This window comes from Bombus bifarius, unplaced genomic scaffold, assembly GCF_011952205.1.
Source record: "Bombus bifarius isolate JDL3187 unplaced genomic scaffold, Bbif_JDL3187 scf7180000008636_frag, whole genome shotgun sequence".
Classification (NCBI taxonomy): domain Eukaryota; kingdom Metazoa; phylum Arthropoda; class Insecta; order Hymenoptera; family Apidae; genus Bombus; species Bombus bifarius.
Window position 1 is genome coordinate 1 of NW_022884764.1, and position 5,585 is coordinate 5,585.

The 5,585-nt window shown below is 38.9% G+C and overlaps 1 pseudogene; it reads left to right on the forward strand.

The window, feature by feature from the left end:
* Positions 1-2,863: 2,863 nt before the first annotated feature.
* On the forward strand, positions 2,864-2,947 carry LOC117213288 (annotated as a pseudogene).
* The last annotated feature ends 2,638 nt before the right edge of the window (positions 2,948-5,585 follow it).

Sequence of the window (5,585 nt, forward strand, 5' to 3'; positions counted from 1 at the left end):
TTGAAGGACTGATCGAGACTTCAGTCTTTCGATAACGGTCTAATCGCACACTTGCAATCTTATTGCAGAATAAAGGTATCTGGACCTCTGGTTCAAGAGCCCAACATTTCCTTTATTATTATTTTCCCACTATTTTTACGTAACACAATCATCGCTTTTTTATTAATTATACTTTAAAACGAATAACTTTAATGTATCATGTATTTTTGTTATAATGTACGAAATAATTATAATTTATCAACAAGCATCGTTATAAATATCATTCTAAACATCACAAGGAATCATTATAAACATCAGTTCTCTTTATCGGCATAATTATAAACTACAATAAGTTTTGGATCATTATATTACTACATCTTATATGTAGAAAACCGAAAAGTTTACCTTTTAAATATATGTATATAAAAATAAATATTATTTATAATAATATTTGCGCGTATAGAGTAATAGTTAAGCGAATCATTTTATGGGATGTCTATATTTGTTTCATGTACATTTAGCAATAAGCTGCGCAAACTACCTGAGCGATAAAATGTGTGCATATTCACATATCTGAAAGTTCTTCGATAAAATGAGAAACTATAAGTTAGACAAGTAAAGTAAATTACAGAGAAATATGAGAAGTAAAGAGAAAAATGAAATGCCAAGAGATTGAAATAATAAGAAATATAACATGTGTAGTAATCCAAATAATCTACGATATAATACTGTGTTGATTGATCTCTTTAACATTATATTCAATATTAAATCATATAAATATTAAAACATCTCTGCAAGATATACCAGAGTCGGCTCTTTTCTGGAGCTTTCTTCAGATCACGCACTTGTAGCAACAACTAGTTCAACAATTATTGAAAACTAAATAGAACTACTCAGAACGACCACACAAAGTATCAGTGCTGTCGGGAAGCTTTAAACATCTCAAGATCGGCTTCAGTTTCGCTAAGAACAAACGAAGATTTTGACGCAGGTATGGAATATTTGAATAGCAACATAATAAATACGATCCGTTCTACTACACCTGATGAAGAGTCCGCAACCAAACAGGACTACCCAGATTCCATAAAAAGAAAAATTACAGAAAGACATAAGCTCAGAAGAATATCACAAGGCAATCGAGAAGCAAGAGGAAACGTAGGTTAAATGAAGCAACGAGAAAAGTGGCAACAATCCTTCAGAAATTCAAAAACAACTGTTTCCGAAAGTATCTAAGAAACTTGTCCCTTACAGCAGACAGTAACTATTCTCTTTGGTAGATATTCAAGAAATTCACTGGTTCATCTTAAATTATTTCTGCGATCCATTTGTCGCGAGGAGGACACGATACCCCACACTGATAAAGCTAACTTAATTGTGAATTAGCCGAAGTATTTAAGTCACTTTCTTCTATTGAAATCGGCAGGTACGCAGAAAAATACAAGGAAAAACGACAACACATCCAAACCAACTGACTGCAGAAGCGAGCAAAACTCTCAGAGACAGAAGACAAAAAGAAAACATCCCATTGACCTCACTAAAGAAATAAAATAGTCAAACTCGATGATGGTATCCCGCTGGTCGTAGCCATCCAAATGTTATTTAGCCATTAAGCTAGAAAAATTTACCAAATGTCTAGCTGGACAAATTGTAAAGTACAAATTAAATAATAATAAAAAACACTTTCTTCTACCAACGAAGCAGAAATATTTGTATATCTATAAATCATATTTGTGATAATACATGAAATTTTTGTAAATCACCTTTCTAGATATCTTTTCCTGTAAAACCATTTATAAACTCACAGGTGAAAGAAATGATCTATTACCATTTTAACCCCCAAAAAGCACCGGGACACGAATTGATAAGTAAATAAAGCGATTAAGGGAGTGTTCGGAATTAGAATGTTCTAAAACAGCCACTTTTTGTGATTTTTTTTAGAAGGGAAAGAAAGAAACGAATTTGTTGAATTTTGAGGTATGATTTTGTATATAATTAACGAATACAAACAAATTTTTTTTAAGTAAAAAGAAAAATTATAACAGATTTCTAAGCCTATTTCAATAGCTGCACTTTTCAATCGACGGGAAAGATCCACATCATAATTCTTTACCGTAATTCTAATAATCTAAATCTAAATCTTGAAATTAAAATCTTCTGTTACAAATTATGAATTAGACCTATTTATAACTTATGCTAATCCCATACGTTATAAAATCTTTACCAGTGTGATGGAAAACGCAAGGCTAGGCATCTTGGAAATAAGTGCATTACAAGAGGCAGGAATTCTTTTAGAACGGCCATCTCTTACTACAAGAAATATAATAGCAGCAAAAATATATTATTAAGAGCTTCATAATAGATTAAATAATAATGATTTAATTAAGGGAATTATTTGCCTTTACCCCTTGTATTTTGAGAGGGCTATGAAAAAAGTACATCTCCTTCATGAGGCTACTTAGAATACTTCCTATGATATACATTGCCACATTAAGAATCAAATACTTTCCAATCAGCTAGAACCTCGGCGAGACAGCCAGCTACGGTCGTTAAAGCCCAGAACTGAAGACGACCCGTGGCGAGCTCGAATCCTCGGCATAAGGACTCCAATCTAAAAAGGGACGGAAAAACCAAAATTTCTCTTAGAATAATACAAACAGGCAAGCGGCCAAGCTCCTCCCTTGCGTGTGCTGTGGATGTACTTTCTGGGAGTACTTGGTTTTTAAACGTGCTTGGTGTTAAGCACACAGTGGCCCGACGATAAAAACTCGCACTGGTACACTGTCCCGTTCGTGGAGGTTTTAGCCGGCACTACCTTCTGCCCGTCCCCACAGGGTGGTAAGGTGTCTATGAAGATTTCCTCCACGTAAAAAAAAAAAAATTTTTTTTGTAGTATGATAGGAGAGACGTTTAACATTCCCGTAGACAAGGGAGGAACACATATAAATGATATCACTGGCGAATAATCTTTATCAATAATCGACATGAAAGTAGGTGTTACGCCACGATGCTTACCACAGGCTGTATTTTCTAACCGTCGCTCGCGGTCCTACAGTGTCGCAGGCAGACCGTCTTATCTGCCCGCCGGATCATATACAATATATCGACGGGCGTGTCACGTAAAATAACAAAATAAAAAAGGAATTTGAGGTAAAAAATAAAAAAAGAAAACTTTATTTTTTTTCTAACATCAATACACTTTACAATCTACTTCCGAACTCTAGGCGTGACTTTCTAAGACTGACTCTTATGATTGTCTTAACACTGTCTTATTCAATCCCGGACGAGCCCCCACCTGTAATATCGGAATATATTAATGTAATATCGTGATATAATATATTTACAAGGAATGGATGATACAGATGTTAATCGGACAGAAAAAGACGATTGTTGTTCAACCTGAACTATTCACACCAAACGTACAGAAAACAGCACAACTAAATAATTAGATAACGACTCGACTTTCACCAAATGCAATCAACACTCTCTCGGCAACGCCACCCACAAACTCTGCTTCTCGACTAACTCTCTGCTCGTTGTCGCATTCTATTGTCTTTTGCTAGGCACACGTGTTCTGCAGACGCTCGTAGCCAGGGTCACGTAGGTCTTTTCTACGAAACTATGCACTTGAAAAGACCGATGATACATTGATGGACCCGACGGCGCCTCGGCTCTCGCGACATTGTTCATGGTTCGCCCGATATCTCTTAGGCTTTTCGTCCACGATACTACACTCGGCCATCCTGCAATAACATCTGCCCTCAGATGTTGCCTTCTATCTCGCTGTCATCAGATGCGTCATTTTCGGCGTTTATGACCCAAGGTTTCATGAAATCGAGGTGTGCGCGGGTCCTTCCTTCGGTACTGCTTCGCACGCTTTCTTCTTTTCTTGTAATTTCGCAGGTTCCCTTCTAGCTTACCTATGTTTCGTTCGGTTAGGATACAGTCAAGGCAGTTGGATACCACGTGTTCGACCTTTTCGCGTAACCCCTTGAACCAGAAGTCCTTCTTGACCATAGCTTCTGTTTTGGTAACCCCGAAATGCCCACGCTCGTGCGCTTGCCTGACTACTTGAGCCCGCATCGCCTTCGGTACTACTATTAGCATGTCGTGTAAAATTAAGGTAAAAATAAGGAACTTGTTAATTTCCGAAAAGGAGATTAAGTTCTTTTTATTTTTTACTCAATTTATACAATTTTTTCGGTTCGCGATGATACACTTTCGATACTTGGATTAGTTAAGAATTTTTTTATTAGACTGACTGGATGATTTTGAAGGGAGCATTTATATTCTTCCATTCGTTGGAGTGGGAGAAGGTTTTGTTTATACTTAGTGTAAAATTCGGAGAACGGCTGGAGTGATCGAATGCCACTCAGGCGGCTGAGAACAGATGCTGACCGGACGGTCACACGCGATAAGGCGTTCGGAATTTCGGTTTGTTATATACAGTTGCTCGAATTTCGTCTGTGACAAGCACATCGTCCTTACACTCCTTATACAAAATATTGTTTCTAATTACATACCCATCGGCCTGACTGCACGTTGCGGCGTCCAAAATCCTACGGACTTCAATGTCCTTGTTCTGTGCCCTTCTCAACCGTGCAATCAGCCCGTCCTCACTCTCCGTTACATACATAGTGCTCGGCAGGGGGTTCCTACTCGGAGCATCTACATGCTGCATACTGTTCCCCGGCCGATGACACACCTGATACTTAAACTCGCCTAGTAACAAGGCCCATCTAGCCACACGCACACACAAGTCTTTCTTTCTCATCGTTCTGGCGAATGCTTGACAATCCGTAACAATAGTAAACGGCACGCCTAACAGATATACCCTGAACCTTTTCAACGCTTTTACTATTGCTAGCACCTCTAGTTCGTAGCTGGTGTACTTCGCTTCCGCGGGAGTTGTTTTTCCGCTGGCAAAGTAGACCGGATGGAATTTACCGTCGTTTAGATCTAGTTGCATTAATATTGCTCCGTAACCCTCTGCGGACGCGTCCGTATGCAACTCGGTCTCTGCGCCTATTCTATAAAGTGTTAACACAGGCCCGCTGGTAAACGCTGCTTTCAAGGTTTCGAAGGCTTCTGATTCCCGATCCCCGAACCTGAAGTCTATCTCCTTTTTCAACAGATCGGTTAAGGGTTTGGCAATCTTCGCGTAACCTCTAATGAATTTTCGAAAATATCCCGTAAGTCCCAAGAAACTCTGGACTTTTCTAACCGATGTTGGCTTGGGAAAGTTTGCAACGGCCTTGGTTTTATGAGCGGACGGCTTTATTATGCCTTCATTTGTCCATAATTCCATCAACTCGTCCACCTCTTTTTTCTCCGAAGGCGCCAATCTTCGCGGCCTTCGAACCACAGGTTTGTCACTCTTTAAAACGATTTTTGCCGTTATCCCAACGTCCCGCTTTTTCTCCGGCCTATACGCCCTAATGATATCGCGAATCGCTTCACGATAATGCGGTTCCTGTACGTGTGTTAGGTCTGTTTCGTCAGTCTGTTCTACCACGTTAATTCTAAACACATCCGACACGTCTTTGTTAGTCTGTTCGTCAAGCCGCAAGGAAGTCACTTCGCCTCGTTTAACCCGTAACTCTACCTGA